At 40.3% G+C, this 12,789-nt stretch overlaps 1 protein-coding gene across 3 annotated transcripts in view; it reads left to right on the top strand.

Moving 5' to 3' along the window:
• Positions 1-12,789, top strand: part of LOC126467302 (zinc finger protein 16) — a 154,892-nt gene that overhangs the window by 103,179 nt on the left and 38,924 nt on the right. The window lies entirely within an intron of this gene.

Genomic DNA, 12,789 nt, shown 5'->3' with positions numbered 1-12,789 from the left:
TAATGTTACTTCACTAGCAGGGTATATATGACCTGGGACAACTGGGAAAAACCTGGGAGTTTTTTCATCTGGGAGAAAACTAGGAAAATCCTGGTAATTTTTCATTCTTTTAGTTTTCAGTTGAATTTTTGTGATTTTGACTGGTAAGAACCGATACTTCAACAAGGGATATTACTGTATCCCACTCCGGCAGAGTAACATTGCAGCGATAAAACGGGGGAGGGGGGGGGTAAATATACAGTAACAAAACATAGTGCTCATACAAGCGTCTGCCAACAGCAAAATGTGTCAAAGGCTTTAAGTAGACTATGCTATGCCTCAGAACGACAAATTGCCTCCAATGAACATAACGTCACAACTGTTTATATGTGTAGTTGAGTCACGTATGAGTAGTATCTTCTCCCACTTCTGGCTATAGAAATGTGGCTGTTGGCTGTGTAAGCAGTCGCAGCAAGCAGCTAGATGCCATAGATGCCACTAGGAAAATTTTTACTGCCGCACCGAAGCTGCCAGATTCACGCATGTGCAGCAGGCCCAGATCTAGGTGTGGGGGTTGTGGGGTAAACCGAGTTATCTGGCCCGAGTGACAATTTCGGGGGGGGGGGGGGGGGGGGGGTCATCAATTTCCTATTCTTGAAGAGAACAAACCTTGTTTCACGAAGCGCCTAGCATCCAGCACACGTTCGTTTATCGATTACTCACACATATGATTTTGAAACACATCCCTGTTGATTTTTGAACACACTCTAAGTTGATTTCCGAATGAATCATAAGTTGATTTTTGAATGCATGCGTAGTGTACGTGATGTCTCTGTCAGGGGGACCCTCTTCACATCTAGAAATAAACTTTCCTGCAGTCAGTAGTGGATGGTGCTATACGAGCTGAGTGGAGTAAAGCCGAATGTGTGAACGCCAATCACTGTCTGATTATGTGGTTGATTGGGTTTGCAAACGATCAGCATTGTTATAATTGCTAGCGAAATCCATAGATTCAGACTACCAGAGTGTATATAAACAACTAACAGGAATTATAGGCAAGAAAGATTATGTATTATCTTCTTCGTGTATCTAAGAAAATAAAATTTTGACAGAAAATTTTTGGCCAGATCGCTACGCTAGTAAGGGCCAGTTGTACAGTACCTGGCTAACAGCCGATTAAGTTCTATTCTGGAAGTAGCGCGGAAAACGTGTTGTACGAACTAACTGGAGAATAATCGCGGGATAATTAAACTGATGATTCTGGCAGTGTTAGTGAAGTTAACGGGCGAATAAGTTTTGACAAAGGCAGCAATAATTCCAGAATTAGTGATGACAAGATTGTTTGTTAGAACATGGAAGAAGAAGAAATAGAGACGTCACACAAGTTATGGAAGAATATGACGATACCAAATTTATGTAAAAACTTCATAATACTGCTTTTTGATCTCATGTTCGAGAAACTGGAGCATATGAATGAAATGTGCAACTATTTCCTAAGATAAAGCGTTTCGCTTGTAGCAGGCCTAAGAGGCATTTTATGTTGGTCTATGTGAATTATATTCTGTTGTGTTATAAAAATGACCATTTGTGCCAAAACAGTCTCATTTATTTGGTGTGTGTTACAATTGCTGCAATATTAGAAAGACATATTTTGTTTTATCTAGCAGACAGTGACAAAATCGACATAATCAGTTTGAGAGACCACACCAATCTTGGATACTATTTGTTTTAACAGCTTTTGCGGTATTAGACGACATTTCGATTTTTCATGTAGCAAAATGCTTGACGAACTTTGATGAGGTAATAAATTCTTTCACAGAAAGGAATGCATGCCATTTAAAGCTGTAGAGAGAAAAAAAATGATAGGAGCTAAGGATTGAAGAAATGTGTACTGTATTGCTTGTCTTTATTGGTTAAATGTATCCTATGTTTAACTTTATGTCCCACAAAACAGCAAGTTGTTAGCTAATAGGCAATAAAGAGTGCAAATTGCCTGAAGAGTTCTTGTTCTCCCAAATACAAATAATCCTGTGAAGAGGCGTGGCACTACACTTTGGCACACTTAAGACCAAATAACATGTTTTACCTTTCCTTGAACACGTTTTATTTATCAGACATCTTCAGAAAGATGTGCGCTACAAAATGAACATATTTTTGAAAATTCAGTTTTTTTAAAATTTTTTGACATCCTATCTCAAACACTCAAGGGGGGGGACGGGGGGCGGGACTGACTATCTAGTGTTGCCCCGGTTTGGAAATATCATAGATAGATCCAGGGCTGATGTGCAAAGCAGTCACAGTCTGAGTTATAGTGGGGAATTGTGTAGTCTCCAGGTGACCCATGCTTACATTTAATGATTTTCCTGTTTCCTCTTCATTTACTGCTCTCATATCAAATGAGAACAAAACAGATTTCTGTGGCCAGGAGCTATCAAGTGAATTAAAATACATTCACGTAATTATGGAAAGCTAAAATATGTTATTAGTTTCAGATTTTATTTTGTTTCCACCTTTCTGACAGTCAAGCATTAATCGCCTTGCAGAACAATGAAGTTATTTTTGTTGGTTTACTAAAGAAATTTGGCTTTTATTAATCTTTTCCACTGAGGCAGTCAATGTATTTGAAACGGAGTGTTTAATTCCACACTTTTGGCTAGTTTCAACAGTTCACTGCATTTCAAGTACACATTTTCATCTTCTAGCATGTATGGGATTATGCCATAATGAAGAAACAAACATGAATTAATACAGTACTGGTACTCCAAGAAAATTTACATCCCGAAAAACCACAGTGAAAAGCTTAATATCAGATCGAGGCCTACTTCATTGGGAATCTGGACATAATAATGTGCACTTTAAGTATGCACTTTAAATGCGCACATTTTAGTATGGTTCACGAAATTCCAATGCTCTTGAAGTGTCCTCTGATATTGTATTTTTTCTTTTATGACATAATTTAAGATCTTTTAATGTTTTACATGCAAGAACATATGGGCTTCCTGCATCACTGTAACTGCGCAAGTGCAGTGGTGCCTGTTATGTGGAACTCTCTGGCAACTGCTGAAACAAACCTGTTTCTAACAGGTTGTGGGAAAATATTGTGAATGGTGGTTTGAAAAGCATTACTGTCAAAATAAATTTCCTTTTACACAAGTTGAACTATGTGCGAGAATGTGCAATGAATTTCTTAAATCACAGAGCATTTGACTTCCATTTAAAAATCAACTCTTTGATGACTAGCCATTTAGAATAATTTCGAGCTCAGAATATCAGACATTTATGTTGAACAATGGAAAATCCAGGATGGAATGTAACAGTATTAGAGAAGGAAAGTTGCTACTCACCATATAGCAGAGATACTGAGTCGCGATAGGCGCAACAAAAAGATTCACACAATTATAGGTTTCGGCCATTAAGGTCTTTGTCAGCAATACACACACACACACACACACACACACACACACACACACACACACACACACACATGCAAACACAAGTTGCACACACGTCTGCAGTCTGAGATAACTGAGACCACACTGCGAGCAGCAGCACCATTTCATGATGGGAGCGGCAACTAGGTGGGGGTAAGGAGGAGGCTGGGGCGGGGAGAGGGAGGGATAGTATGGTGGGGGTGGCGGACAGTGAAGTGCTGCAGTTTAGACAGAGGGCTGGAGAGAAGGAGGGGGGGGGGGGGGGGTGGAGGAAGTAGTGGAAAGGAGAGAAATAAAAAGAAATTAAAAGACTGGGTGTGGCAGTTAAACGACAGCTGTGTTGTGCTGGAATGGGAATAGGGAAGGAGCTGGATGGGTGAGGACAGTGACTAATGAAGGTTGAGACCAGGATGGCTACGGGAACGTAGGATATATTGCAGGGAAAGTTCCCACTTGCGCAATTAAGAAAAGCTGGTGTTGGTGGGAAGAATCCGTATGGCACAGGCTGTGAAGCAGTCATTGGGATGAGGGATATAATGTTTGGCAGCGTGTTCAGCAACAGGGTGGTCTACTTGTTTTTTGGCCACAGTTTGTCGGTGGCCATTCATGGGGAGGGATAGCTTGTTGGTTGTCATGACTACATAGAATGCACCACAGTGGTTGCAGCTTAGCTTTTAAATCTCTGGTTGCCACCCCTCCTTCCACAATGACCTCCACCTGTTCAGATTCCGCCAATCCTTAGCCCTCACCAACATAGTCCTACAAAACCATATCAACCTGATCCTCCTTGCAGTACCTTCTCTCCATCCGCAAAATTCTCCTGCTATGTAACCCCAAATTTTTGGAATCCATAACACACATTGAAACTCAGGAACTCGAGCAACGTGCACAATGCCACCTCAAAAAGCTCTCCATCCTGCTCACTTCCTATTCCCACCTCGGAGTGCCACAGTCCACCACCTCTACAACAACCTCCAAACCTCCCCCTCGTCCCCTCATAGCTGACAAACCCTGTCTCACAGACCTACTACACTTACCCCACCCTCCAAACTCCCTCCCACCACCACACAGACCCCAGAATCTAAACAGACCCACAACGCAGTCATGAACCTTTCCTCCAGATGCCTTAGTCCCACAGAAGTATCAGTCCTTTCCAAAGGCCTCACCGTTTGCCTCACTCCCAAATTCAGTCATGCAGTGCTTGTTAAAGACTTTTTCTCCTTCTCCCAGTCCCTACAGTCGAAACACTTTTTCGCCACAAACCCGACCAGCTGGACTCAACCAAAGACCAGTATTGAACCTTGCCTAACTCAGTTCACTCCTCTATCCAACTATGATCCATCCCCACTGCCTCCAAACCACCCCCTGTTAACTTTCCAGAGTTTCTTAACCTCGAACCTTGCCTCACCATCATTCCCAAATCCCTCAAAATGCAAACTAACCTTACATCCGCAGAAAGAACTGCAGTCTACCATCTAAAAACTGATTCCGACCTTATAATCCTACCTGCAGACAAAGGCTCCACCACTGTTGTTTTGGACCGCAAGGATTACCTGGTGGAAGGACTCCGTCAGCTGTCATATACTTCCACCTACTTCCCAGTAATCCAACAGGATCTCCAGTCACTACTCAAATCCTTAGGCCCATCCCAGAGCCTCTCGCCGAGTCCATCTCTCTACTTACCCCTACCACTCGCTGCACCCCCACTGTTTACATGATTCCTAAAGTCCATAAACCCAACCACCCAGGACTACCCATTGTGGCCGGTTACTGTGCCCCAACTGAGAGAATCTCTGCTCTTGTAGACCAGTACCTTCAACCCATTACCTGGAACCTATCCTCCTATATAAAAGATACCAACCATTTCCTCCACCAATTCTCCACAATTCCTGTCCGTTTACCACATGGTGCCCTGATTGTCACTATTGATGCCACCTCCCTGTACACTAATATTCCTAATGCCCATGGCCTTACTGCTATAGAACTCTACCTTTCCAGACGCTCTATGGATTCCGAACCAACAACCTCCTTCCTAGTTGCAATGACCAATTATATCCTCACCTACAATTACTTCTCCTGTGAAGGAATTACCTACAAACAAGTCCAGGGTACGGCTATGGGCACCCGCATGGCACCATTCTATACCAACCTATTCATGGGCCATCTAGAGGAATCCTTCCTAAAAACCCAGAATCCTAAACCCCTCACCTGGTTCAGATTCACTGATGACGTCCTTGCTATCTGGGTTGAAGGTGAGGACACCTATCCACATTCCTCCAGAACCTCAACAACTTCTCCCCCATTTGCTTCACCTGGTCCTACTCAACCCAACAAGCCACCTTCCTAGATGTTGACCTCCACCTCTGAAATGGCTACATCAGTACCTCTGTCCATATCAAACTTATTAACCACCAGCAATACCTGCACTTCGGCAGCTGCCACCCATTCCATACCAAGAAGTCCCTTCCATACAGCCTAGCCACCTGTGGTCGTCGCATCTGCAGTGACGAGCAGTCCCTCTCAAAATATACCAAGGGTGTCACTGAAGCCTTCACTGACCATAATTATCCTCCCAATCTTGGACAAAAACAAATCTCCCGTGCCTCATCTTTCCAGTCTCCCACCAACTCCCAAAGTCCCACAGTCTGGCCACAGAGGAACATTCCCCTCGTAACTCAGTACCATCCGGGACTGGAGCAACTGAATTACATTCCCCACCAGGGTTTCGATTACCTCTCTTCGTGCCCTAAAATGAGAAATGTCCTGCCCACTATCCTTCCCACCCCTCCTACAGTGGTATTCCGCTGTCCACCGAACCTTTACAATATACTCGTCCATCCTTACACAATCCCTGCTCCCAATCCCTTACCTCATGGCTCATACTCCTGTAATAGACCTAGATGCAAGACGTGTCCCGTACATCCTCCTACCACCAGCTAATCCAGTCCAGTCACTAACATCACTTATCCCATTAAAGGCAGGGCTACCTGTGAAACCAGTCATGTGATTTACAAGCTAAGCTGCAACCACTGTGCTGCATTCTATGTATGCATGACAACCAACAAGCTGTCTGTCCGCATGAACAGCCACCGACAAACTGTGGCCAAAAAACAAGTGGACCACCCTGTTGCTGAACACGCTGCCAAACATGAGACCCCTCATCTCAATGACTGCTTCACAGCCTGTGCCATATGAATCCTTCCCACCAACACCAGCTTTTCTGACTTATGCAGGTGGGAACTTTCCCTGCAATACATCATACGTTCCCGTAACCCTCCTGGCCTCATCCTTCGTTAGTCACTGTCCTCACCCATCCAGCCCCCTCCCTGTTCCCATTCCAGCACACACAGCCATCATTTCACCGCCACACCCAGTCTTTTAATTTCTTTTTATTTCTCCCCATTCCACTACTTCCTCCCGCTCCCCTCCCCCCTCCCCACCTTCTCTCCAGCCCTCCGTTTAAACTGCAACACTTCACTGTCCGCCACCCCCACCATACTATACCTCCCTCTCCCCACCCCAGCCTTCTCCTTACCCCCACCCAGTTGCCGCTCCCATCATGAACTGGTGCTGCTGCTCGCAGTGTGGTTTCAGTTGTCTCTGACTGCGGACGTGTGTGCAAGTTGTGTGTGTGTGTGTGTGTGTGTGTGTGTGTGTGTGTGTGTGTGTGTGTGTGTATATATATTGCCGACAAAGGCCTTAATGGCTGAAAGTTATAATTGTGTGAACCTTTTTGTTGTGCCTATCGCGACTCAGCATCTCTGCTATATGGTGAGTAGCAACTTCCCTTGTGAGACATTTTTGTTGTTGTTATGAGCAAATTGATGTAGTGCTACAGGAAGCCATCTCTCCTCTGTGGTAGCTAATTTATTTGTGGAAAACTTCGAGGACAAGTCACTGAACTTAGCTAAAAATTTTACTGGTGCATTTCTGTTGTATATCTTAAAGTGTAACAGACACAAAAAAGATCTACTTTATATGTGAAAGCTTAGCTTCTCTTGTAGCTTATTAACCTTAGAGTCCAATATGATTTGTAAAAGCTTTTCTTTTCTTGTAGCAACAATATGTATATTAATTTAAAACATTAACTTTTCCTTTTTGTGTGTTCGCACTAGTTAACAGCGATGTTGCTATTGGCTGACTACATTATGTGTCCTAGGGTCTGAATATTCGCTGTCATCTGCTGGCGAGATCGTGTGACATGAGCTATGACTGGCTTAGAAAAGCGAATCGCAATCTCGATTTCGATGTTTCAGAAAGTAACATGCAGTGTTTGGTGGAATTTGAATTTATACATTCGTAATACGAAAATATTCAGCATACATGTTGCTGCACATAAAAGATCTTTCCAAAAGGAGAAATATTTTCACCTGGAAGAAAGTGTATTTTTAACTGGGTAATTGGGGAAAAATCCAGGAATTTGTTTTCCTTGTCCGTGTATACACCCCCAATAGAGACTGAAAGTGGCAACAGTTTGTCAGTTGACCAACAAGTGCTTGCCAGCAGTACGCGATAAATACATCAACTGTGCTCCAGCCAGCGCCTCCAATATTTACATTCATAGGATACTTGTGAAATACATGGTTAGACCTCATAGCTACACAGAAAGTAAAAAATGACTTAAAGTTTCAGAATATTTTAGTCAAAGAACAGAGCACGAGTACACTCGGGATTTTATTATTGGTGATCTTCAAAATTTTATAACTCAGTATTTTGAGCTTTAAAAGCTGTCTTTATATGTCTGTGTGTAATATCATTCATTATAGGATGTTTTTCAGTATTAAAGAATATATTATTTTGGTCCATAATTCAGGAAAAAAAATTAAGTTAAGTGATTAAGGGGCACTTGATGGATTTGGATATAACCTTGTTTCGGGGATTACGTTCTCATGTACATAATGCATTCTGTATGGAGAGAAATTTATTTGAACTTGACAGTGTATCTTGCAATGTAATGAGAAGTAACCACAAAATGGTAGAAACTGTGATCAGCACTGCCGAGCTGTAACATTCCCAAACCTTAACCAAGCAGAACACTTACAGGTAGGGACAATAAAAATTATTTTATTTTATTGCCAGTTTAGGTGTTACTTTTTGCCTGTTTTGTTGTTATTTTTGCTAATATTGGGCCTTTTGTAATATCCAGGGGCCAATCGTAAATTGCAATGACTTCATTGTAATTGTCCTTGAATAAAAGTGTCATTTCTGTTCCTCTTGTTGCATATTTCTTTCAGTTATCTTCTATAGTATACTGTATCAGTCCTTTCTGTGTAGTAATTACTTGGTAACATCTTGATCACTAAATACTTTATTTACAATGTTTTTTGAGTAATCATCATCAGATAACTGTGATAATATTTACACAAAAGGCAAATTAGAAGATCTTATATATATATAAATGTTACAAAACCAATATATCAGGAACAGAAGCATGTATTGAGCACAAGAACTTACAGTAAGCTTAGTCAAATTAGAAGTGCTTATATATAAATGTTACAAAACCAGTATATCAGGAACAGAAGTATGTATGAGCACAAGGACATAGAGTAAGCTTAGGAAATCTCATACAAGTGAGCAGACAAGAACGATGTACCATCTCATGTGCAATTGCCATTAGGTGTATTTGCAAAAGAAGTGATTCTGAGATTTACATTCTAGACTGAAGGCAGCAGTCTCAAGGGCTTTATTATTTCATCTTGGTGCCAGATGGCGTTCATCTCAAAGATCAGCACATATGAGGACATAGGCACAATGTCCAAATATTCCATCGAGAGAGAGAGAAATATTTTCCAACTGTGTTAGAGTGTAATGAGGATGGGTAAAGATACAGGGAGGAGTGGGGGACTGTATTAGGGTACGGGGCAGATGAGACAATTGTTGAATTAGTTGAGGGTGGTGGGAGGATAACTGGAGGAGGAGAATAGGAAAAGATGCAAAGGATGATGGGGAGTGGGGGAGGACGGAGTGGAGAACTGAGGAACTGGAGGGAAGGGTAGCATGAAGGAATGAAGAGAACAAAGGAAGAAGGAAGGTGGCAGAGGAATGTTACTCCAGTGGTATATTTTCACTAAATTTTATATGATAAACAAAATGACATTTAAAATTACATTATAACAGAAATGACATTTTCCTCCAGTACCTTATTCTCTTTTAAAGTAGACCATTAAGATGAAATCTCATGAATAGGTTTACAAGTGTAACAGTGTAATTAGAGCATATTACTGGGAGTGTGTGGGAAGGGGGGAGAGGAGGAATGGAATATTTGGACGTTGTGCCTAGTGTGCTGTGCATTCTTTGTGTATGTCCAGTTACAGTTTTTACTCATAATGTATTCTACGTTTAATTTTTTCATTGACAGTATGACACTTATTGTAAAAAACAGAAAACAGATGTAATGTGGTAAGGGACATTTACAGTATTTTGTGTATCGTAAATGCTATGTCCCCATATTTTTTTGCTCTTTGAGAGCAATGCCATCTGGCGCCACGTTGAAATACTGTTGTCCTTGAGTCTGCTGCCTTCAGTCTGTTTTGCAAATCCACCTAGTGGTAACTGCATTGAGGTTTTACATTTTTTTGTGAAGGTCACATGTATGAGCTTTCCTAAGCATATTGTAAGTACTTGCACTCGGTGTGTACTTTTGTTCCTGATGTTGCATTGATTTAGGTGTAAGCTTTTCTAATTTGTCTTTTATGTAAACTTTGCCACGATTATCTGATGATGATTACTCGAAACACATCATAAATGGAAATATTTAATGGTCAAGACATTTCCAAGTCTGAATGGCCGCATACCTTACAAATGGATAACTTCCCTCAGCTCAGTACAGCTGATAGATACACAAAAAACAGAACCGAAAATTTACGTTCCTAGCTTTCGGAACAAATGTTCCTTCATCAGGGAGGAGAGAGGGGAAAGAAAGGGAAGAAGGGAAAGTAGATTCAGTTACTCACAACCCAGGTTATGAAGCAACAGGGAAAGGAAAACAGGGAGGGTAGCAAGGATGGAGGCATGGTTGTCAGAGGGAAGCCAAAGATATTCTACTGTAAGTACTGTGCCAGCTTCAAACTTCTTCCCTTTCTTTCCCCTCTCTCCTCCCTGATGAAGGAACATTTGTTCCGAAAGCTAGGAACGTAAATTTTCGGTTCTGTTTTTTGTGCATCTATCGGCTGTACTGAGCTGAGGTAAGTACTGGCCAGCCCCTCTATTTCTTTGTTAGTATTTGTTTCACATCTTTATATGAGATTTTCCATTAATCATTTAAATGGATAACTTCATCAGTCAGAAGAAAATTCTTTCTACGTTTAATCCAAGATTCATTGAGTTATGTTACTTGGCAGTGACACATCATGCGAAAGTTAATTTGTTTCTTAAGTTTTGCACACCAGTGTTTGATTAAGCATAGGGTGTAAAGAATATAAATCGTGCAGTACAAGAAACTGTTATCCTATATGTAGAACATTTGGTAAGAACTATAAGGCAGTTAGAAAGAGCAATACACTAATAATTAATGATTTTCATGGAACACTGAAAATGTACATAATTTATTTTTCACAAAAATAGTTGTAAAATGGAAACAAGTTGGCTTCAGACAGCAGAAGCACAGACAATAATGTCACCAGTTTTTATTACATTAGCTTTGCAAATAATTTAAACTCAAAAAAGTACTGTGTAACATGAATAAAATTATTTTGCTTCCCCGTAATTTATGTATTGGAAACTCTAAATTCACTGATTATCTGCTTACTGTAACCTCTGAGTACACTAATTTACTGTCAGTACACTCCTAAATACTTTTTTAACGTTGCTCACATACATTCCTAAACACTTTTTTAACATTGATTTGTGAGCAAGATATACTCTTAGTTACAGTTATGGTTCAGTACTTTTATATTTGGGCAAATAATGCAGTTATCATGCTTTTCAAGTGCTAAGTTTTTTAATTTGTATAACATACATTTTGTATTACTAATCTTATGCTTGCTTCCCAGCTAAGTTCCTTTTCCTGGTATATTTTATCTCATAAAACACCTGTTAGGTCTTTTTCCTAACAAAACTTCATACCATGAAAATTCTGCATGTGGCTTGTCTTGTTAGTTACAAGTATATCCTTAAATTCTAGCAAGTGCTGCACAAGGAAATGAACTCTCCACAACACTCTATCCTACATCTCCTCTCAAACTCCCTCTTTATCCTTCCAACAGGAACGGTGCATGGATTATACCCAAGATATATAACTTTTCTTTTTAAGAATATTTTCTACTGAAGCATTCTTATAGTATTATGGTATAAATATTTTTTTATTAATGCATTACTATATATTGCAAATATTCTTCTTTTCTTGTGCTTCACGTGATTAATTTTGGCCAGTTGGCCATTAACTCAACATGAAGTCGGACATGTGATACAGCGATTCTCGTCAGAGTACTGCTCTCACAATATTATTGTATGTGTATCAAAAGTGGTCATGTTTGAAGTATATAGTAAAAATTTGTGATACAGACTAAAATGATCGCTGCCACTTAGATAGACCTTATGCCTTATTTTCACAAATGTGGTATCCTGTTTTTAATGGGCATATGTTTTAGCTTCCAGTGAAATTCTTCAGCTTTTTACCATTGATTTTTCACAAGGTTTCTTTTAGGAGTACTAAAGCAGTTAAATAAAATGTTGTGATGTTTCCTCTTACAAGGTTTAGTTGATTTCGTTCTCTATCTTTCCTCATTCCAAGCTTGTGCTCCATGTCTAATGACCTCTTCATTGACAGAATGTTCACTCATATTCGTTCATCTTTCTTTCTTTTTAGGAGTAGAATCTTGTATAAGATAAATGGCAGTGTTAATAAGTTAGGTAGGTATCAATTTGCAACACTGATGACACCGATCTATCACTGTGCCTTCAGTTTGGCAATGTAGCTCTCAGTTTGTGTAAATTAATACTTTGATGATGATGATGATGATGATGATGATGATGATGATGATGGAAGCAAACAGAAATTTCATAAAACTTGAATTGTACTTAATGGTACTGCTTTTGTCACTGAAAATTGGGTTGATACTGTTAACCAAAATGTAGTGAAGTGGCATTATCCCTCTGCACAATATACCAACAATATACATGATGGACATAGGATGGTGAGATTATCTTAAATTTTTAATGACCTACTAATCAGAATTTAAGAACAAGTTTGCAAGAATATTTATTTGACAACAAGATCATAATAGTTCATTTCATATGCCATTCACTGGTTCGAAGATAGGCATCTTGCCAACTCTGCATTCACCCTACGCAGAATTATGATATCAGTTTGTCACATTGTGAATGAGGATCACTGACTGTGCATGGAAGTAGGACCTTATGTTTAAGGGACAGAGATCTA

The sequence above is a fragment of the Schistocerca serialis genome, chromosome 1 (assembly GCF_023864345.2).
Source record: "Schistocerca serialis cubense isolate TAMUIC-IGC-003099 chromosome 1, iqSchSeri2.2, whole genome shotgun sequence".
Lineage (NCBI taxonomy): Eukaryota > Metazoa > Arthropoda > Insecta > Orthoptera > Acrididae > Schistocerca > Schistocerca serialis.
Note: the sequence above shows the minus strand (reverse complement) of the source record. Positions and strands in the feature narration are given on the sequence as shown.